General features: G+C 36.3%; 1 protein-coding gene across 8 annotated transcripts in view; it reads right to left on the minus strand.

The window, feature by feature from the left end:
* Positions 1-24,894, minus strand: part of LOC307178258 (uncharacterized protein) — a 1,492,981-nt gene that overhangs the window by 774,021 nt on the left and 694,066 nt on the right. For 2 of the 8 annotated variants that reach the window (XM_079906248.1, XM_079906247.1), the window contains one exon: positions 24,281-24,733. The exons of the other annotated variants lie outside the window; for them this stretch is intronic. The gene's annotated coding sequence lies outside the window, so the exon portion shown is untranslated. Of the gene's footprint in view, positions 1-24,280; positions 24,734-24,894 lie in introns of those variants that run through there. 8 annotated transcript variants of the gene reach the window in all.

Consider the following 24,894-nt stretch of genomic DNA (forward strand, 5'->3'; position numbering starts at 1 on the left):
CACGACCTTCACTGAGAAACACCTATTGAATTGCACCCCAGTCCTCAGCAGGATAGGCAGACCCTCCTCAGAGATAGCTAACTGGGGAACAGGACTACAATTTAGCACTTACGTTACAATTTAGTAGAGAAGCCATTGGTACTCTGATACTTTGTATGTCTGTTAAAACTCAGAGAAACGTATAAAAGGCCTGATACTTGGAACTCTGGATTATACTCATTATCTCCTTTGTCAGAATTTTCCCTTCAGCAAGTTCTTAAGTGAGCATAAGAAAAGAAATTTAAATAAATAAACAAGAACATCCATCATCTAGGTGGGCTATATCAGGTGCCCTAGTGAAGCCATCAGAGTTCTGTAGTCTTCATTTTTCACCTCGACTTCCTCAGTGTGTGAGTTCAACTACGTCAAGTGCTTCTTCCATGCAGTCAGGGAAGATGACCATTGGAAACTCCATGCTCACAGCCTGTGACCCCAGCAAATGCACTCTCTCTCCTATTGTCCAGATGTTACTACATTGCCTGAAAGGACCCTGATTAGCCCAGGCAAAGGACATGGAGCTACTGGACAGGCCCAACACAGCTGCATGGGATGGAGAGGGAAAATTCTCAAAAGGAAAGAAATCTGGGCAATCCACCTAGCTCCATTACAAAAGGGTGAAAAATTTTAGAATACATGAATAAACAAGCAAAGAATGTCACCTGTATCTCATACAGTCCTGAAATCTGGCTTTGGTAAACTAGTGGGAAAAGTGAAACTGCCTTTTTCTTTTTGGAAAGTTTGACAATGGACAGCAGCTCAACATCTGTAGAAATCCCATTGTCCTTTAGTCTCCTGACATAATACCAATCTCATTTCTCGCACCTGAAAGACTTTCCATTCAATAAAGTCAAGGAGAGAATAAAGAGTAAAGCGGTCAGTCTCAAATAATAAAGGAGCTGGAAGATCACAATTTAGCAAGCCTCTGGCATGACAAAAATCAAGACCAGACGAGTGTGCAAGCAAGAATCTGGAGGTTAGTACAGGATTACACCAGAGGAGGTTTTAAAAAATTCCATGTATGGCATTAGGGCCATACATAACACATAGGTGTCCCTATTACATAGGGACAAAATTAGTTTCCACAGAAGGATTTCTAAATATTTTGTATTCTACCACAATATGTCTATCTTCCCCCATCCTAAACACTGGATTCTTTTAATCCATAAAAGGTGATTTGGGTTCATATACCACACTCTATTAAAGTACACAGACCTAAGCCTAGGAGATAAGTGCCTTAGGTACCTGACCGGGTCTTTGCCATCAACAGTACTTCACTCAGCGATTGGCCCACAGTATTTGCTCAGAAAGTGTTAAAATAAGACTGAAAATCTTGGACTAGTTGACTTTGAAAATCCTGACCATTTCTTAGTATCTATAGTTCTATTTGTGCAATAGTAAATCAATCCATGAAATTTGTATCAGATCCTTTTTACTGTTTTGGTTTCTGCTTTGTTTTAGAAACAGAGCACATTTTCAGAGCTACAAATTGGTGAAATATATTCTAATGCCATGCTATGGCCATGTTTAATTTTTCAAAGAATTCCCATGACATTTCTTCCACGAAGCAATTCTATCTTTGTAGTGGATATTATTGTTGTGTTTTTCAGATGATGGAATGGGTTCACTATTGGGCCTTAGGAAAACTCCTAAACTACTGAATTTCAGTGATTCAGTTGGAACTTACTTCACTCTCCTCTTCCAATTTCTGACTGGGAACAATGTTCAAATGCCTTCTCTGCGTATAATATAGGGAAAAAGATACTGTTGACAGAAAAAATACTTCCTGTCTAAAACCAGTGCCAAACAGGAACAATGACAAAAAGAATGTCTAATTATGTAAAGTTTACTGCTTCGTTTAAAAGCCTTTCTATTGTACAGGATCCTTTTAATTACTGCGGTGAACTGCTATCTCCTGTGATCTTTCACGTACACTGCCATCTGTTTTTAAAATATCTTATGATATTGAAATAACATTGCATGTAATTTGCTGTCTTTTATTCGGTCTACCAGGACAATGTGAAGGACCCCACACAGTGTGACTGCGAATCTCAGGGCTTTCTATGAAAGAGGGAAAACGAAGTCAACTACAAAAACCCAGTATGTTCTCAAGCTTCATCTGGACTGCAGCATCCGGATCAATAAATTATAAAAAACAGTCCTACCACTAATTAGCTATATGACATTAGGTAAGTTAATGTATTGTGCTGATTTTCAGTCTTCTCACTTGTGTAAAGAACAGATAGGCTAGATGAAAACCAAAGGACTTGTGGCCTCCAGTATCGTGGAGCGTCGCCTAATCATCTCTAGGAGCTCTTGCTCTGCCTGCAAACACACACAATTAAATCAAAGCTTTGTCATAATCACAAAATAATATCTTTGCTCAATACTTAATTCCAGGCTTGGTTTTACAACATCCAGACTTTCTTTGGCTGCTGAAATAATACTGTAGCGGAAAAACATGAACAAAAGTAATCCTAATGCATTGCACAAAAAAATACTCATGTGTGTTATTATGTTAGTATGTTATTGTACATGTTTATGTTATCTGGCATGATGGAGCATAGGGAATCATTAACTCAACAACAATGGAAACTCAAAACTCAACTATATTGAGTCCATAAGGTGAAGGAAGTTGGGCAAATCCAAGCTTATGTCTTATTAGAGCTTACAGCTTTGCCTTGCACATAGTAGATGATATATAAATATTTACATAGAATTTCTTTAGAATTTTATGATTTCATGATAATAATTATTTGAGTGGAAGAGGTAAGTTAATACATAACAAAACAGTGCAGTCTGCTCAGTACCTGATACATAGCAAAACTGAACTTTTAATTAATTAATCTATTTATTTGAAGAAAGAAAACTTGTCAAAATATTTTTCTAAAAGGCCTAAGTTTTTATTTCCATCTGAGATTATATTATGAACATTTAAAGGAAATAATTGAAAAATACGCAAAAGATATATAGGTAAGAATGATCAACCCAAGGATTAATAATAGCAAAATATTTGATACAGGTTGTTAAAAATTGGGTTGATTATGGTAATCATGGGGCATCTATAGGATGCATTCTTAAAAGGGTAATAATATACATAATAGTTAAGTAAAGGAAAACGTAGAATAGAAATTGTGTAATTATTGCCTGACACTGATTTAAATTTATTTCTAGAAATATGACATAATTTGTTAAGATAAATACATTAATGTTTTATGTATAGTAAAATATTTGGTTATTTTATCATATAAATATATTTATTGCATTTAACAAAATTAATTTAATTAATATATTATATATAATAAATAATATATAATAAAATGAAACACTATGTGACAAACTAAAATTCTTTAATATTAACAGCTATCTCAGGTTCTAGAACCATGGGAAGATTTTATTTTTCATAAGCATTATAAATTTTCCCTGCATAAATATTAAAAAAAGATTTTTTCCCCTATTCTTTTTTTTTTACATACTTTTGTTTTAATTTTAGTACTACTACTCATTATTTGTGGGGCTTAAACAACTCAAGTTTTCTCCTGTTTCTTCTCCATAAAATGCAGGAGATGCTCAACTGAAAATTGCTTGGACCAATGATCTAATCAAAGATGTGAACCAGCCAAATGCAGCAGGCTCATCACCCCACCATTATACAATTCTTGTGGAAACACAGCCTGAAACACCATATTAATTCCAGAAGAATGTTTGAGCTGCACAGGTAAACCATCCATTCATTATAAGGCCCTTTAATGCAGAAAGAACAAACTTAAATGTCAACAAAAAATGGAAAGCATTGCAAGGAATGCCGAAGATTGAAGCGAGCCCTAAAGCAAAAGAGAGGCCATAGAATTGATGAGGAGTGTGGACGACTGGAAAGTACACCTTCCTGGTGTGCAAATGGTACAGACCCACGTAGCTTCCATGACCTGTTGCCAAGTGGAAATGTGGGCTCTGCACTGACATATCATTGACAAGAAATCCAGAATTTTTGGTAGTTTCTCAGTGCTGACCACCAACTATGTTGGTAACTTTTGTCTTTGCTGTTATTTTTAACACCCTGATGGCCATTATTTTGTGTTCAATAATGTAAGACTACTAACACCAGAAACATGGGAGGGGATGAGAAAGAGGATGTTTACTAGATATGGAAGCACAGAATCCTAAAGACTTGTTTTGACCAAAACAGGTACCTCCAACTGAGGGACAGTCACTCTCAGGAAACATCACAGGGAAGGAGTGAGTAGAATAATAACCCTGACATCACTGCCCTCTCTCCCTCCATCCCCTGGACCTCCAGCCAGAACTCCCCATTAGCCAAGCCCAAAGATAAGCCAGAGATGGAGGGGGCCCATTGATGTGGTCATACAGGTCAGCCCGCTGGGCAGAGAGCAAAGTGAGTAAGAGAATCCTCATGTAGAGAGGATATGCAGGCCAAGAGAGGGTATTTGGCACAAATCCTAAATTACTATTCATAAGGTATTAAAGCCAGAGTTTATCTCAAGAGTGCTCTGTACCTTTCAGTTAGCCCACATTTTTTCATTCCATCCAGGACATTTGTAACCAAATACAATCATCTGCCGAAGTGTAACCAAAGACAAACTAATGTATCACTTTGTAGCACCACAATCTAACAGGCTGTTAAACAGCATGATCGAATTAGAGGTCCTGAAAATGGCATAACTAATGGCACTGTCTTGGAAAAAAAAAAATAGTGCTAATGCAGAGGTTCATGAAATGTGTATGAACCGTATAACATATTCATGCCCTATTACTGAGAATTTCAAAGTGTCTCACTGCTCGAGATAATAGGCCTCGATTCAATTCAGTCTGATGTGGCATGAATTTCATGCGCTAATTAGTAAAGCACTTCTTAATGATTAAGGGGGAAAAATCAGATAACGTTTGATTGGAAACACAACTGTCAGAGATAAAACATAGCTACAACTAAGGTTAGAAGGAATGCCATACATTTTGAATTCAGGTGTCTTAATTATGACAATTAATGATTGTATTCTCTCTATAAATGAATTCAACCAACATGGTAAGCATATGGTAATTAAAGTGCAAGAAATTTAAACAAATGACATCAATAATAATCGTGTCCTTTCTTGCATTTTAAGTTTAGTTTCCTATCAAATCTGTTTTCTCCGTCAGTCATTTATGAGTTTTATATACTGTTAGTACTTTAATAACAAGTATACTTCCAGGAGTTGATATCTGTTAACATTGGATTTCTGGCAAGAATGTAAATTATTTCCCATTCATTGAAGTTATAGATAGTGAATCCTGCTTTCTATCAGTGCTATGGAAGTTTGTTAAAAATAGCGTCGGATTATCAGACTACAGTGCCTAGAGTTAATAAAAAATAGACCATTGACCCAGTAGATATAGGTTAATATGGATAGCATTACATAAGGATAACTACATAAAATTTGATAGGTCATTTAAATTCTGAATATTCTGAGTGTAGTCTAATCACAGGAGATGGTTTTAAAGGCTCACATTGTTATTGAAAGCGTTTTCACGCTGACACATTATTGATCCAGACTTCATCACCTCTTGCCTGGCCTGCTGCAATAACTGCCCTGCCTCCATGACCTCACAACTCCATTCCTACACACGTTACCTAAGACTTTTTCCTCACTTCAGTAGATACTAAAGAGCCTCCATGATAAGACGCCAACCTCTTTTCCAGCCTCATCTTCCACTTTTCTTCTGTTCGTGCCTTACTCTTCTGGTCAATTCACTTGGTCATCTGTAAGTCTTTCACTCTTCTGCCACCTTGGAAGTCCCTTCCTCCTCCACCTGATTTGCCCCCATCCTCTGGAAAGATGTTTGCAGACCTTCAGAAAGACCGTTCAGAAATATCTCTCTGGAATCGAGATATCTCTGATTTGAGTAGCACAGTAAACATATTCACACTTTGCTTCCACACAAGACTATGATACTTGAGTATAGGTGTCCTTTTCTCTCCTCAATGCTTGGAACATGTTTTGACATAAAATAGATGTTCAAACAATATCCTCAGCAGTAAGATGGGTCAATCAATTGCCTATAACTTGATAAAACAAGAAAAGCACCTTTAAGGAATTGTATTATTCACTAGTCAAGAATACATGCTGAGGTTTATTCGTTTATATTTAGAACAGTATGAAACTCATTGCATATTGCTCCCATGTGTTGTTGGACAACCATCAACTACTAATCCACTAAGAAGAGAAGAGAATTAATTGCTATGGGAGGGGGAGGGGAGAGCAGGTGACAAGGTGATGATGATAAAGAGATTATGCCCCCAAGCCCCAAAACAAATTTATCTGTAAAAACAAGAAGTCTAGCTCACAAACAGTCTGTCTGAAACAAGAAAAACGGAAAGACTAAAATTTTATTTGTTTGCTCTTTTGCAAAGAGATCCATTCTTGATTCTGGGTGGCCCAAAAACAGTCATAGAGAAATAGAAGCTGGTCAAAGGAATGGAGAGACTGTTCCACAGCTGAAGAGAAAGGATGCTGTGACCCTATTTCCTGATGCAGAGCTAAAATTTAAGTAACCACATAATCAAATGAACATATCCCTCAGTTCAAAGTGTAAATTCATTCATTCTTCAACAGAACTTTTGTTGATTATCTAAAACCCTGAGTTGAAGAAAGTGTTTCTCTCCTGAAAATGTATCAGGCAAATAACCAATCAGGGTGGATCCCAATGTACAGTGAGAGCCAAAGTTCCAGTATATTCTATGTGTGAAAAATGGACTCACGTAGATATTCGAGTAGCCATAAGGGGTAGAACTGCAATTTCTCCATTTTCTTTCTATTCCACAGTAAATGTTATCTATTATTAGAATGTTTTCATATGCAAACCACACTAGTCTGTTACTTCAGTCAGGCTGGCCTAAGCCACTGCTAAATCCATAATTCCTAAGTCTTGACGTTCAGTAACTATACTTGTTTTTAGCATGTTTCACATGCCTTTACCATAATCGTGTACGAGAGAATAATATTTCTAACTCGATTTTGGAAAACCAGTATAGTGTGCACAAACAGTAACTTATAGAATAGCCCACTTACTCACTTTCAACACAAAGTCTACAGAGAGTCAATACTGATCACTATCCTTATATGGCATGATGATTCTCACTGGGAGAGCAGTAATGGAGACAGGGGGTAGTTGCGATTTATCTTTCAACTGTTCCAGTAAAGTACCTGTTTATTTAAATCTACTTCTTTCTTGTCATTCTGTCTGAATGCAGTACAATTTAACCATAGTAGCAATAAGTTCCGGATTTTTGCCACAAAAATTTCATTTTATACTATATTATTCATTAAATGAATAACTTTAAGGTGATAGACATTTCTTCTATTTGTAAGACTTTTCATAAAACTAAATCTACAAAGCAAAAATGGGCCATCAGATGCATGTTGGAATATATGGCTACTGTTACTGTTACATAATTTTAACACAATGGAAGACATGTCTATGAGCACGCAGAATCCAGAACCTTTTAGCAAAGATGCTTCCAATTCAGAAACAAAACTAAATGCTGATTTGTACCGTGTGGCACTGAGGCCAAAGCTAATGCAGCTCAAAAGCCATCCGTGTTGTACAGGGAAGCAAGGATACGCATTTCTTCAGGCATTTGTGACAAGACTGCCAGTATCCTGACCTCATACGCATGAATCCTATCAAACTGATCACTGAATACATTTTTTTTCTTAATAGTAGAAAAATTCATAAACCACAGAATTCTAAAAATTAAGATGCATCCGTCTGGTGTCTTTTTCTGAAAATAAAAAATAAAAAGAAACAGGAGGAGAGACAAAACCAAAGTCCTAAAACAAAGACACAAAAAATTGTTGTTTTCTTTCTTTCCTATGAAGCAGCTTCTATCTATTGAGGTTGCTTTGCAAAGAGAAAAGTATGAGTTAGGGGCCAATAAATTGTGTGTTTTGCCAACTCAGTTCCTCTGCCTTTGCAGTAGGAATATCCCCTGATAGCTAAAGCCTTCTAGAGGCCATAATTCTTGTTTTTCCACCCCTACACACTTTTACATAAAACAAGAAAGACTGCCACTGCATGCACTTCGGAGCAGTCAAAATGTAGTCCTGGGGAAGTTATTCTGTAGTTTTCTAACTTTCCCTTATCTCTCCTCTGCTGAATCACAAAGTACACATGTTCGGAATTATCGATCTATCGCAACATCTATCTGAGGAAATGTGGGTGGAAGAGGTCGGTGTTGCCTTGCATGTTTCACTTTATGATCATTAGTGACACTTCCTCACTTTCATTTGCTTCCATAATGCAATTGAAATCTTGTGCCCTTTCTTGCCTGAAAAATAACTTTAAGAAATGCTTTGGGAAGATTGGTTCAAGATGGCAGAGTAGAAGAACGTGCACTCACACCCTCCTGTGAGAGCACCAGAATCACAACTAACTGCTGAACAATCATCGACAGGAAGACATTGGAACTTACCAAATACGATACCCCACATCCAAAGACAAAGGAGAAGCCACGGTGAGATGATAGGAGGAGCACAATCACAGTAAAGTCAAATCCCATGACCACTGGGTACGTGACTCACAAATTGGAGAAAATTATACCACAGAAGTCCACCCACTGGAGTGAAGGTTCTGAGCCCCACATCAGGCTTCCCAATCTGGGATCCAAAAATGGGAGGAGGAATTCCCAGAGAATCTGGGACAACATTAAACACACCAACATTTGCATTATAGGGTTCCCAGAAGGAGAAGAGAGAGAGAAAGGACCCAAGAAAATATCTGAAGAGATTAAAGTCAAACCTTCCCTAACGTGGGAAAGGAAATAGCCACCCAAGTTCAGGAAGAGCAGAGACTCCCAGGCAGGATAAACCCAAGGAGAAACACGCCGAGACACACAGTAATCAAACTGACAAAAATTAAAGACAAAGAAAAATTATTAAAAGCAACAAGGGAAAAATGACAAATAACATACAATGGAACTCCCATAAGGTTAACAGCTGATTTCTCAGCAGAAACTCTACAAGCCAGAAGGGAGTGGCTGAATATATTTAAAGTGATGAAAAGGAATAAGATAAAACCAAGATTACTCTACCTGGCAAGGATCTCATTCAGATTCAACAGAGAAATCAAAAGCTTTACAGACAAGCAAAAGCTAAGAGAATTCAGGACCACCAAACCAGCTCTACAACAAATGCTAAAGGAACTTCTCTAAGTGCGAAACACAAGAGAAGAAAAGGGCCTACAAAAACAAGCGCAAAACAATTAAGAAAATGGTCATAGGAACATACATATCAATAATTACCTTAAATGTGAATAGATTAAATGCTCCAAACAAAAGACACAGGCTCATTGAATGGATACAAAAACAAGACCCATATATATGCTGTCTACAAGAGACCCACTTCAGACCTAGGGACACATACAGACTGAAAGTGAGGGGATGGAAAAAGATATTCCATGCAAATGGAAATCAAAAGAAAGCTGGAGTAGCAATACTCACATCAGATAAAATAGACTTCAAAATAATGTTACAATAAGGGCTTCCCTGGTGGCGCAGTGGTTGAGAGTCCACCTGCCGATGCAGGGGACACAGGTTTGTGCCCCAGTCCGGGAGGATCCCACATGCTGCAGAGCGGCTGGGCCCTTGAGCCATGGCGCTGAGCCTGCGTGTCCGGAGCCTGTGCTCCGCAACGGGAGAGGCCACAGCAGTGAGAGGCCTGCATGCCACACAAAAAAAGAAAAAAATAATAATGTTACAAGAGACAAGGAAGGACACTACATAATGATCAAGGGATCAATCCAACAAGAAGATATAACATTTATAAATATATATACACCCAACATGGGAGAACCTCAATATATAAGGCAAATGCTAACAGCTATAAAAGAGGAAATCAGCAGTAACACAATAATAGTGGGGGACTTTAACACCTCACTTACACCAATGGACAGATCATGCAGATAGAAAATTAATAAGGAAACACAAGCTTTCAATGACATAAGGCCAGATAGATTTAATTGATATTTATAGGACATTCCATCCGAAAACAGCATTTTACACTTTCTTTTCAAGTCCACATGGAACATTCTCCAGGATAGATCATATCTCAGGCCACAAATCATGCCTCGGTAAATTTAAGAAAATTGAAATATCAAGCATCTTTTCCGACTACAACACTATGAGATTAGAAACCAGTTACAGGGAAAAAAAACTAAAAAAGAGAAACACATGGAGGCTAAACAATACATTACTAAATAACCGAGATCACTGAAGAAATCAAAGAGGAAATCAAAAACTACATAGAGACAAATGACAATGAAAACATGATGATCCAAAACCTATGGGATGCAGCAAAAGCAGTCCTAAGAGGGAAGTTTATAGCAATACAATCTTACATCAAGAAACAAGAAAAATCTCAAATAAACAATCTAACCTTACACCTAAAGGAACTAGAGAAAGAAGAACAAACAAAATCCAAAGTTAGCAGAAGGAAAGAAATCATAAAGATCAGAGCAGAAATAAATGAAATAGAAACAAAGAAAACAATAGCAAAGATCAATAAAACTGAAAGCTGGTTCTTTGAGAAGGTAAACAAAATTGATAAACCTTTAGCCAGACTCATCAAGAAAAAGAGGGAGAGGATTCAAATCAATAAGATTAGAAATGAAAAAGAAGTTACAATGGACACTGCAGAAATTCAAAGCATCATAAGAGACCACTACAAGCAACTCTATGCCAATAAATTGGGAAACCTGGAAGAAATGGAAAAATTCTTAGAAAGGTATAACCTTCGAAGACTGAAACAGGAAGAAATAGAAAATGTGAACAGACCAATCATAAGTAATAAAATTGAAACTGTGATTAAAAATCTTCCAACAAACAAACGCCCAGGACCAGATGGCTTCACAGGTGAATTCTATCAGACATTTAGAGAAAAGCTAACACCCATCCTTCTCAAATATCTTCCAAAAAATTGCAGAGGAAGGAACACTCCCAAACTCATTCTACAAGGCCACCATTACCCTGACACTAAAACCAGACAGAGATACTACAAAAAAAAAAAGAAAATTACAGATCAATATCACTGATTAATATAGATGGAAAAATCCTCAACAAAATACTAGCAAACAGAATTAATTAGATGGAAAAATTAATAATTAAATAATATAGATGGAAAAATCCTCAACAAAATACTAGCAAACAGAATCAAACAACACATTAAAAGGATCATACACCATGATCAAGTGGGATTTACCCCAGGGATGCAAGGATTCTTCAATATATGCCAGTCAATCAATGTGATACACCATATTAAAAATTTAAGGATAAAAAACATATGATCATCTCAATAGATGCAGAAAAACCTTTTGACAAAATTCAACACCGATTTATGATAAAAACGCACCAGAAAGTGGGCACAGAGGGAACCTACCCCAACTTAATAAAGGCCATATACGACAAACCCATAGCAAACATCATTCTCAATGGTGAAAAACTGAAAGCATTTCCTCTAAGATCAGGAACAAGACAAGGATGTCCACTCTCACCACTATTATTCAACATAGTTTTGGAAGTACTAACCGTAGCAGAGAAGAAAAAGAAATAAAAGGAATACAAATTGAAAAAGAAGAAGTAAAACTGTCACTGTTGGCAGATGACATGATACTATACATAGAGAATTCTAAAGACGCCACCAGAAAACTACTAGAGCTAATCAATGAATTTCGTAAAGTTGCAGGATACAAAATTAATGCACAGAAATCTCCTGCATTCCTATATACTAACAATGAAAGACCAGAAAGAGAAATTAAGGAAACAATCCCATTCACCAATGCAACAAAAAGAATAAAATAGCAAACCTACCTAAGGAGGTAGAAGACCTGTACTCCGAAAAGTATAAGACACTGATGAAAGAAATCAAAGATGACACAAACAGATGGAGAGATATACTATATTCTTGGATTGGAAGAATCAGTATTGTGAAAATGACTATAATACCCAAAGCAATCTACAGATTCAATGCAATCCCTATCAAACTATCAATGGCATTTTTCACAGCACCAGAAGAAAAAATTTCACAATTTGTATGGAAACACAGAAGACCCTGAATAGCCAATGCAATCTTAAGAAAGAAAAACGGAGCTGGAGGAATCAGGCTTCCTGACTTCATACTATACTACAAAGCTACAGTAATCAAGACAATATGGTACTGGCACAAAAGCAGAAACACAGATCAATGGAACAAGATAGAAAGCCTAGAGATAAACCCACACACCTATGGTCAACTAATCTATGACAAAGGAGGCAAGGATATACAATGGAGAAAAGACAGTCTCTTCAATAAGTGGTGCTGGGAAAACTGGACAGCCATATGTAAAAGAATGAAATTAGAACACTCCCTAACACCATACACAAAAATAAACTCAAAATGGATTAAAGACCTAAATGTAAGACTGGACACTATAAAACTCTTAGAGGAAAACACTCTTTGATGTAAATTACAAAAGATCTTTTTTGACCCACCTCCTAGAGTAATGGAAATAAAAACAAAAATAAACAAATGGGACCTAATGAAACTTCAAAGCTTTTGCACAGCAAAGGAAACTATAAACAAGACGAAAAGACAACCCTCAGAATGGAGAAAATATTTGCAAACGAATCAATGGACAAAGGATTAATCTCCAAAATATATAAACAGCTCATGCAGCTCAATATTAAAAAAACAAACAACACAATCAAAAAATGGGCAGAAGACCTAAGTAGACATATCTCCAAAGAATACATACAGATGGCCAAGAGGAACATGAAAAGCTGCTCAACATCACTAATTATTAGAGAAATGCAAATCAAAACTACAATGAGGTATCACATCACACCAGTTAGAATGGGCATCATCAGAAAATCTACAAACAACAAATGCTGGAGAGGGTGTGGAGAAAAAGGAACCCTCTTGCACTGTTGTTGGGAATGTAAATTGATACAGCCACTATGGAGAACAGTATGGATGTTCCTTAGAAAATTAAAAATAGAATTACCATATAACCCAGCAATCCCACTACTGGGCATATACCCAGCGAAAACCATAATTCAAAAAGACACATGCACCCCAATGTTCATTGCAGCACCATTTACAGTAGCCAGGTCATGGAAGCAACCTAAATGCTCACTGAGAGACAAAAGGATAAAGAAGATGTGGTACATATATACAGTGGAATATTACTCAGCCATAAAAAGGAACGAAATTGGGTCATTTGTAGAGACGTGGATGGATCTAGAGACTGTCATACAGAGTGAAGTAAGTCAGAAAGAGAAAAACAAATATCATATATTAATGCATATATGTGGAATCTAGAAAAATGGTACAGATGAACCGGTTTTCAAGGCAGAAATAGAGGCACAGATATAGAGAACAAATGTATGGACACCAAGGGGGAAAGTGGGGGGGTGGTGGTGGGATGAATTGGGAGATTGGGATTGACGTGTATACACTAATATGTATAAAATGGATGACTAATAAGAACCTGCTGTATAAAAACATTAATTAAATAAAATTCAAAAAGAGAAAGAAAGAAATGCTTTGGGGACATCTAGCAAGGAGTTCACTGTTTTCCTATTCATTGCCTAGAGATTACTTCTATCATGTGCTTAAGATGCTTCTAGCAATGCTAATGCACAAGGTTGAAATATACTGGCCAGTGGACTAAATTACAGCACAGCCCGTTTTCGAAAGGGTAGCTTATCACTTCACTGGGCAAAAATACAATTTAAACATCTTAGAAGTGTGATTTTCAGTAACATCAGCACCAAATGGGGTGTTGGGAAATGTAACTGAACCACTTGAATCTTTTTTGTTGAAAAGTAACTTGAATGCCAAGCTTTAGGAAGATTACATTTTACTATTCTCTCAATGTGAGTAAGAATATACAGCAACTGCTGTTATTACAGCAAATAATAAACATTAGTCTTCAAGAACGTAAAAATAAGCACAAACCAAAGCAATGTTAGCCATGAATAGAGTTTATCTCATCCCTTCCTATGTATAATTCCCTGCAGCTTTTTTTTTTTTTTTTTTTTTTTGCGATACGCGGGCTTCTCACTGTTGTGGCCTCTCCCGTTGTGGAACACAGGCCCCGGACGCGCAGGCTCAGTGGCCATGGTTCACGGGCCCAGCCGCTCCGCAGCACGTCGTATCTTCCCAGACCGGGGCACGAACCCGCGCCCCCTGCATCGGCAGGCGGTCTCCCAACCACTGTGCCACCAGGGAAGCCCTCCCTGCAGCTTTTGAATAATAATGGGGACTATGATGGTAGAAAGTGCTAGCAAGTAGTAGTGTCTACACAGGCTTTATACAAAAAGTTGTGTGTGCACTATTTTTTTCAATGATCACTTTACAAAATCAGAGAGCTGTTGATATAATGCTAAGAGATACAGGAAAGAGGAGTAATGGGCATTGTCCAAGTAAATCCGTATGGTGTAATATAATGCTTCAAATATAAAGCCTATCTTAAAAGTTTATACAAGGAAATGTACAAATCTTCATGTACAAAAATAAAATCATATATTTCATGCAGCTTTCCAAAGAAAATATATTAATATGCATGAAAATACTGGATGACATATATCAACATATTAATAGCTGTTGCTTCTGGGAACTGAAAACATTAGTAAGTTTCTTTTTCTTTTTAAAGAAATCCATAGTTTTTAATCTTAATGTTTTGCAATGAGCATATATTAGAAACAAAGAACTAAAAGCAACTTTATATTGGAGACTTCTGTTATTTATGTTGTGTTTCAGAATTTTTATCCTAAACTCTTCTTTTAAAATTTTCTATCCATTTGAATTTAATACACAAATTATCCATGTTTTAGCTTAGGTTCCACCAAAAAGCAAAGTTTTCATATGGGTAGTTTAATTTTGGAAATTACCCCAAGGAACAGGATTTAGGGAATTGAAAGAGGAAAACAGGAAGGAGGAAAAACAAATTCGTAAGTGTGATATGGATCTGGTTACCAATGTGAGCAATTAGGACACACACACTAAAAAGAGCTATGGAGAATGCACCTCGGAACTCCCCCCAGTGTAAAGAAGAGAGCATTTATATACTAGTACCTAGTCAGGAGTTATCTCATGCAGAGTTAATTCCCTCATATTTCCAGGTTTGGATACTCAACAGAATTACCGTGTGTAGCTGTTTGCTACAGCAACGTCTGTAAAAAAGCTGGGCCAAGGTCGTGAAAGGTGGAGCATGAGATCATTTTCAAAGATCCCTCTAGTCTATTGCTATTACTAGCTATGTGAATTTAGGCCTATTATATCTGTTTCTGAGATTTAAACACTAATATCAGTTGGTTATTTTACTTACCTTGTATGGGTTGTTGTGAAGATAAACTTTTATCAATTTTTATTAAAGAACTGAACCATGCTTTACAAGCATTTCCTTTTGCTGTTAATTAGCATATTCTTCAAGATGACAGATGATAATTATTAAAGATCTTGTAGTTAAACATGGTTACTTCTACACCTTGGGAAAGAACAAGTCTGCCTCTATGAGACAGGTTCAATAGGGCACAAAGGTCAAGGAAAACTTACAAAGAGTAGTGAGGGAGAAGAGAACCTTCCCACTGACCATCAACCAGATAAACCCTTCAATCAATGTTAATCAGATGCCACAAAAGGATGCTCTTAAAGCAAATCATCAGTGTTCCCCAACGATGCAAAAAAATTCAGAAAGGCTATCTGTAACTCCTCTATAAGTGCAGTTTGAGTACCTACACACACACACAAAATATGACCCAAGAATCACTTTCCTGGTAGCTTTTTCTAAGGAAATAATACAAAGTAAAGCTTTAGCTATAACAACATCAAGTTAGCAATAACTTCAAAGTTCAAGGATAAGGGAATTAATTAAGTTATTCTTCCATATGATAAAATTTTAAGCAAACATTATAATTATGATTTCCAAAATAATATTTATATCACAGACACTGTGTTTTCATAGACACATGAAAAGAAACTATAAAATGACCCATGTGATACTATTTCAAATATGCATAAATCTTTCCTATATATGGGAAAATGATGAGAAAAAATGAAGAATTGAAATCAAGAAACAGGGCTGATCGAGGGTGTATTTTTTTAGTTTTTGTTTTAATATTTTACCATTATTCATTTTTATAGGCATTATAGCATAGTTGTTAACATGGGATGTAAAACCAACTACCTGAATTAGAATTTTTTTTTTCCATTCACTAAATATATGAACTTGGGCAAATCAATTTCTCTGAGTTTCTATTAGTTCCTCTGTAAAGCAAAAATAATAAGACTACCTTACACATAGGGTAGGGAGAGCACTGAATGAGCTAATGCACGATAAATGCTTGGCACAATACCTAACCCATAATAAGTGCTCAGTGAACATCATCTATTTTTATTACGTTGGAAGGTGAATTCATTGTAATTGTTTCCATGAACACCTTCAGCCAAGCATAAAAATTATAGTGATAATTTCCAAAGATGATTGCATCGTAGCCTTCTTTTCTTAAAAATTCACTTTGAAACAGAAATGTTATGTATGCTGGTAAAGAAAAACTAATTAACACCTTTTGTTAAATGACGAGGTAATAAAAATATTGAGAGTTAGCTATGAGGGAAACAATGTAAATATTTGACATGATTTAACCTTCCCTAATCAGAGTACAAATTTGCAAATTTGCACTGCAAATGTTCTTAGCTATAGATTTTGATCTCATGAATTGAAAATTTTCATCTTACTGTTAGCTGAGCGATTTTAGTTCAGGAATACGTGACCCCCTTTTTTTTTTAAGATGTTGGGGTTAGGAGTTTAGTAATTTATTTATTTATTTTTGCTGTGTTGGGTCTTCGTTTCTGTGCGAGGGCTTTCTCTAGTTGTGGCAAGCGGGGGCCACTCTTCATCGCGGTGCGCGGGCCTCTCACTATTGCGGCCTCTCTTGTTGCGGAGCACAGGCTCCAGACGTGCAGGCTCAGTAGCTGTGGCTCACGGGCCCAGCTGCTCCGCGGCATGTGGGATCCTCCCAGACCAGGGCTCGAACCCGTGTCCCCTGCATTAGCAGGCAGATCCTCAACCACTGTGCCACCAAGGGAAGCCCTTGTGACCTTTTTGTACGTACACATGACAGGATGAGGTAGGACAAGAGCCTTGCTTCCAGAGGTATCAGCTACTTTAAGTTATTGTTTATTGTATTTTCTTCATCTAGTCAGAGCATGTGCCAGACATGGATAGCAGAGTCAATATAGAGGAAAGCAGGATCTCACAAAGGCGCCAAACTCAGAAAGGTGAACGTAAGTTGCTTCTTCTCAGCTACATACGTGGCTCCTCATCTGACTCAGTTTCCCTAACACTTTGTCCTTAAGCTGATTAAAAATAGAATGATAGTAGTTGGTAGGCAGAACCCACTGGATCTGAATGCCACGGACTGATTCCCCAAAGTACAGGTTATGCTGAGCTCTCCTGTATGGTACGTGGCATGCTGATACTAAGTGTGCTGAGATTTCATTATGAGTACCCATGCAAAGCAAAAGGGCGTTTCCTAAGGCATGGAAACATCCTTCTTCTCACTTCTTGATACAGAATAATGCACTATCTCTCTCATTTTGTTGGTGGCTCAATTTTGTTCTACCTTCACCCCAAATTCATTTATCTTTGGTTGACTAAATAACAAAAAAAAGATCTGAGTGTTACTAGGATATACCGTATGAAAAATAAAAGCATCCAAAATAAAGGCTCTGGAATGCCTAGTTCGGTTTACCACTAACTTAAGCACTTAATAGCTCAGAGTTTGGCAAGTTTATCAAAATTCCCTTTGCCTCAGTTTGAGCATCTGTGAAATGGTGAATCATATTTACCAAGAGGCTGTCATGTGTATTAAATGAGATAATATAAATACAAAACTGGTATGCCTACATTATATTCATTACTAAGTAAATTAATACTATTTCTTTATAGTATTGTTGATTATTTATACCAGTGAATGTTGGAAAAGCATGGACCATTCTACACAGCTCATAAATAAAATGCATTAAATAGTAACACCAAAATAATTTATTATAGACAAAAGTCATAAACAGTCTACTATTTGTGGTATTAGGATAAGAGGGAAATAGAAGAAAGCAAGCTTGCTAGAAAAGCATTTCCTTCATATAAATCCTAGGGGAAAATAATCCATCTACCAAAGAAATGTACTCCATTTATTAGGAAAAAAGATAAACTGATTTCTTTAGAAAAGTATTTTTGCAAACTGTTGCTTCATCAAATTAAAACCTACAAACGCTTGTTTATAAAAGAGTACCTAACAGAATCGCTTCTATCTCAATATTTTAAACAGTTCCCTTCTACGTGAAATAAGCCATTCACAGAAAAACAAACACTGCATGATTCCAGTTACTTGAGGTATCCAAAGTCAAATTCATGGAATCAAAGAATGGAATGGTCCTTGCCAGTGGCTGGGGAGAACGGGAAATGGAAGGTTACTAAACAAAGGGCAAAAAGTTGCAGTCAAGGGACTTCCCTGGTGGTCCAGTGGTTAAGAATCTGCCTTCCAATGCTGGAAACTCGGGTTCAATCCCTGGTCGAGGAACTAAGATCCCACATGCCGCGGGGCAACTAAGCCCACGCGCCTCAACTAGAGAGAGAAAACCCGCACACCACAACTAGAGAGAAGCCGGTGTGCCACAATGAAGAGCCCATGTGCTGAGTCCACGCGCCACAATGAAAGATCCCACATGCCACAACGAGGATCCCGTGTGCCACAACTAAGACATGATGCAGCCAAAAATTAAAAAAATAAATAAATATTAAAAAAGCAAGTCAAGCAAGATGAATAAGCTCTAGAGATCTGCTGTACAACATCGTACCTATAGTTAACAAAATATTATACATTTAAAAATTTATTATGAGGCTCGATCTCATATTAAGTGTTCTTGCCACAATAAATTGTTTTTAAAAATTAAAAAGGTGTACTAACATAGCTGCCAAATCAATAAAATTTGGTCCCAAAGTCAAGCATCTGTAAAAAAATTTCCCTCTCTTATCCTATTCTTATCAGCTTGTCATCAAATTATGTATAGCATTTATGTTTTAAAATTTTTTTAATCTGATGTTATAGATACACAGATTTATTGCATAATTTTTACATACAGCTGTAGTGAAGTTCTCTGTTTTGCCTAATATTTTAAAATATTCTTTAAGTTTCTTCAACAGTCTGGCCAATGAATGGTATATTTTGTTAGTCTTTTCAAAGAAGCAACTTTTTCTGATGATGCTCTCTATTGGTTTGATTATTTTTCACTATACAGTTATGCTCTTAACTTTAATTTTTCTTTTCTTCTACATCTTTAATTTACTTTGTAGCTGCTATTATAATTTCTTGAGTTGGATATATTAGAAAAGAAGAAAGTTTGAAAATCAGTGAGCTGAATATTTAAGGCTACATATTTTTTTCTCAGAATCACCTTTACTGAATCTCTTTCTCTCTCTCTCTCTTTTTTTTTTTTCACTGTTCCAGGAAACACAGTGGACAATTGCCATATCTCCAATAGGGCTCATACAGTAAGTCTAGGTCAGAGACACCTCCTGTTCAAGGAGTTCTTGGACCCACAGTGACCCTTGTAAAAAGGATTAAAGAGCATCAGAATAAAGAGAATGTTAGTAGTATGTGACCTAAGCAAGCTTTACTGTAGTTGACAACAATAAATTCTTTTAACCACATGGGTGTTCTCTTCCCGTTTTAACCATTAGAATGGCAAGAGCTACATGAAAGAGTTCAGGGCATATTGGAAATAGCCAAAAAGTAGTATTTTAGGTTGTTTTCATCTAGAACTTAAAATAGAAGGATCAAATGATCAATGTTGAGATTTATAGCCATATTAGTCTCTGCCTTTTTGATCTGCCCCCATGTGCCAGGTGCTACCCGACCCCTTAAACTGACTAGAGTTTATCATCTGTACTACTGTGTTCGGTTCTTCGTGACCCCGTCTGACTCCACATGCTTACTGGCAAAGTGTGGGCATTTGTGTACATGCTTTATATAAATTATCATTTTGTAAAATTTACTGAATTATAAATTTCATGACTGGTGCTAAGTAAACTGAGACTGTGCTTTCATTAATCTGGACATTTAGAAGCGTCACCTGAGATAACAACCCTGTCAGGCAAAATGTCTAAAACAGCTGTTGCTGCAACTGATATTTTGAAATTTCATGGTTCCTGGCTGACTGAAACATATATTACAATATTTCCAGGCACAATGTACAAAAGATTAAAATACATTGGCATAGACTAAAACAACCCGCTACCATTGAATGAAACATTCCTCTCCCAGCTTTGTGTAACTTACAAATTTACTGACAAGGCTTCCTAAACCATCCTCCACATTATTGATTATATTGTAATGAAGACAAAGTGTCTGTTACTTGCTTGGTGTGTGTCACTTAGGAAGTGTTTCAGTATTCATCAGTTTTCAGAATTCATCACATATTTTTGAATAACTGCAATTACTGTTCCAGAGAATACAGTGAAAAGTCTTCCTTTTACTAAATTTCATATCTCCTGAATACATTCTTGTTTCCATACTAAATAAGTTTGTTTCATATTAACTTTCCCTTAGTTTGTTTCATATTAACTTTCCCTTATGTGAATGAATTCCAACACATTCACTATACAGGTGTGTGTTATTGAATGCCCCTTGAATTTGCAGTGACTTACATGGTTTGGATCTATGGCAGGACCAAATCACCCCCAATACAGATTTCCAAGGGACTATGAATATCTTTATGCTAGAAATTTTTTTAACAATAATAGTATATGCTTAGTTTATAATTGGCTCATGTCTAAAATAAAAAATCTGTGTAGGTGCTACTACACAGATTCTGTCAAATCAAAGTTTTATCTACATTTTATTTGAGTAAATTGTATTATATGATATAAATGGAAGGTTTATTCATCTTGATGGCATCTTATTCACATACAGGCTAAATACTGCTATACATAATTATTGATTACAAATGCCTTTATACTTTAGTAGTAGATGCAATTTAGAGGTTCATATTATCCACAACATTAAAAGGCTAAGTACTCAAGGACTTAGTAACTTAACTTCAATTTCTTCATCTATAAAATGGGCTAGTAATGATTTACTTACACCAAAAGGTGATCTTGAGTAAAATAATTCATGGATACAAAATTTTAATAAGACTATAAATGAGGTAAGCTGTAAAGTTTAAATATTTTTTAAAACATTATTCTAAATCAAGAGTTAGGGAGCTTTTCTCTGCAAAGGGTCAAAAAATAAATATTTTAGGTTTTGTAGGCCATATACATATATTATTTTTTTTAACCCTAAAAAATGTTACAAGTATTCTTTACTTCCAGGCAGTCCAATTTGGCCTGGGAAATGTAGTTTGCTGACCCCTCTGCTCTAGGTTACCTCCTCTATACATTGCTTTTTCATTAAACCATATTATTCTGAGTTCTTTAAAACAAGTTATATTATATACTTTTTATTGTAAAATATTTACACAGTCTTTATGATATGCAGCTTTACTATAACCAGAGCAAAAAGAACTGAGTTTAGAGCGTGTTTTTCTTAAGAACATCTATTCACATGAAAAAATGCCACACAATCCCCAAAGAGCCAAATGCCTATAGCTTTTGCTCTCAAGAAAAAAACTGGTCCTAAGGGAATCAATAGATTGAGCATTCAGAGTGAGATCTGAATATGAAAACCTTCAGTAGAGCTTCTCTTTCCTGCTGTGTTTTTTGTTTGTTTTGACTTTCAGAAAACTATCCAAGATACTGAATTACATCCATCTATTTCCTTCTCTAAATTAGGGAAGCAACTTTTCTCTCTCTGCCTGGTAGGTTATAGTTGACTGCCTAAATCCTTGCTAAGAGTTAGTAGAACTCTGGATATAGAAAACAAACTGATGGTTACCAGGGGATAAGGTGAGGGAGGGATAAACTGGAAGACTGGGATTGACACATACACACTACTAAACATAAAACAGATAACTAATAAGAACCTGCTGTACAGCACAGGAAACTCTATTCAATAAATACTCTGTAATAGCCTATATAGGAACAAAATCTAAAAAAAGAGTGTATATGTATATGTATAACTGATTCACTGTGCTAACACAACTGAAACTAGCACATTGTAAATCAACTATACTCTGATAAAAATTTAAAAATAAATAAAATTTCAACTCCCCCCCCTCAAAAAAAAAGTTAGTAGAACTCTTTCTAACAATTTACCATCTATTTAATCTATCTAAACCCCCTTCCTCCCTTGTTTGGTTCTAGTCTGAATAAGAATAATTTAAGCTTCTCTGCCTGAATCCATTAAACTCATTTCCAAGTATGTACTGCATTATATTAAAACCAAAACAATAAAGATACTATAAGTATATCTTTATGGTGACATCAAGAAGCTCATATCATTATTTTCAAGCAACAATTAAATTTCACAATTTTGTGAATGGTCATTTCTTATTTAGGCATTAGAGAAAGTCAAAGGAATTGCATTTCCTGCTATTCTCGTGGTTTTAGAGCTATGACAGGACAGAATCATCAGTACAGATTACAGCAGCTTAAAAACTATTCAAACATGCAGAATTTACACACCCAGAATGACTCACAACAAAACTGTAGCAGTATTAGTTCAAAGAAATTATTCTTGCCTTCTGGGAGGAAAATGAGGACGAAAGAACTTGATGGGCATTATAAAATGTAACAAATAATGAGTGACATAATATATCCTCTAGTTCAACTGCTTAACATTTCAAATTTAACTAAAAATTTAAACTTAAACTTTCCAAAGTGTTTTATCTAAAGAGCCTTTTAGTCAAACCAATATGGTTCTGCTCTCACTCTTGGGAAGTCAAGTAACCTCTGACCTCAGCATCCCTGTCTGCCTCTGCCACATCATGATTTGGGGAGGATTAAAAGGCAGAATTGACTCATCTAAAACACACACAAAATATATTCTCAATCAATGTAAACACTCCCCCCTATTTCTCTTGATGTCATCATCTGCAAACTCATAGAATAAGCACCCTCCATACTGGGGAAAAAAGGAAAACTATAATATAATGCTGAGAAAAAAATCTCTCTCTAGTGAGAAGAGTATTAGTTTGGTAGCTAGGAATTCTGATTGTCTATTTCTAGGGCTGATGTTTGCTGGCCTTGGGAAAATAAACCTTTCTCTTTCTTTGGAACTGAGTGACTTCATTGGTAAAATTAAGGTGTTTCACAAAATACTATCTGAAATAGACTTTACTGATTTTAATGTTTTTATGGCATATTGTCCTCTGTATATTCAAAGATAGGCTTTGAAACAGTAAGAGGCAGGTTCAAATTCTGGAGCTGTTGACTTGTTCATAAATGATCTGATGCAAATTAAAAAACTTCTTTGAACATCAGCTACTTATTTTCTCTTAACTACTGTTTTCTCACTGATATAACTGAACTAATATCCTATTACTGTTTAATAGGTATATTATTTTCAAAGACAACAGTATATATAGCAGAGTGTTTGGAAGACAGTAGATGCCTAATAAATGATATATATGATGAATCTCAAGATAGAACCCAGGTATTCACCCTAGACTCCTCCCACATCCTAACCCCCACCAACACATTATAGAGGAGCAACCATTCTCATCATTATGCCAAGACACCTGGCACCCAGAAAAAGTCTAGCAGTTAGCATGATCTTCAAGAAAGGTAATACGTGGCATGTAATTCCACCCTTACTGGCCTCACAAACAGATGATAGTGTCCTGTACTGGGGTGAACTCTCACAATACCCCTCCACACAGTATACCAGAGGATGTTAAAATACAAGTCATAAGGAAAGGAAACTCACATTTTACTCCCACTTCACAGCCTACCTGGCTGGCCAGGGTAAGGAATACCCTAGTGATGGAAGTAAACTGAAGTTCTCTAGCCATGAAGTAATCTGGCACAAGAACCTCATTTACTACTGTGGGAACTGGGGTCCAGTGATTTTGAGTAATTTACTCAAGCTCTCATAAACACTGGAACTCATACTAGAATTCAGCTGTCTGTATTTTCAGTCTAGGGATCACTTCATAGTGTACATAATTTGCTCTTATTGTAGTAATAACACTGTCCCATGTCCTTCAATATAGCAATGCAAGGGAATAACAGAGAAACATCGCCTCTGTGGCCAATAAAAGGAAAAGCCCTGGTCCTGGTGCCCATTAACACCACAATATAATAAGCAATTAGTGAAATGTTCTTGTATTTCAAGGACCTGCAACTATAATTATACTCACAATGAAAATAATTAAACTTATAAATGTCATCTGCTCAACATCTTTAGTTATAATTCTTATCATTCAGTCAACTGTTAATGATAAATTCAAGGAGTTATCAACTGTTCTTTTGATGTGAAAGTACCTGGAGAACATTGTCTGACAAAACCAAGGTTCAGGGAGAAGATGTAATGTACCCCAAATCACATAGTTTATAAGAGGCAAATCAGCACCAAAACCCTTTCCTCCAAAGCTGTGTCAGCTTTTGTAAATAAACACGTGTCAACCTTCATTTAGACCTCCACTGATGCTCCTGAGACCATTTTGGCCATCGGCAGGAAGCTGATAACTTCAAGACATCCCACTGAATCCGTACAGCAGCTAATAAGCTATTAGAAATGGAAGAAATTAAACCCATTAATAGGTGGCATTGGAATAAAGTCCAGTTTTTGGTTAATATTCTTGACATATACATCTCTATCGACCCAGTGCCTAGCACTAATATATTTCCTCTATGGCATCAGTAATATTTTAAAAGCTAAGGGATTCC

Source organism: Stenella coeruleoalba (genome assembly GCF_951394435.1).
Source record: "Stenella coeruleoalba genome assembly, chromosome: 20".
Taxonomy (NCBI): domain Eukaryota; kingdom Metazoa; phylum Chordata; class Mammalia; order Artiodactyla; family Delphinidae; genus Stenella; species Stenella coeruleoalba.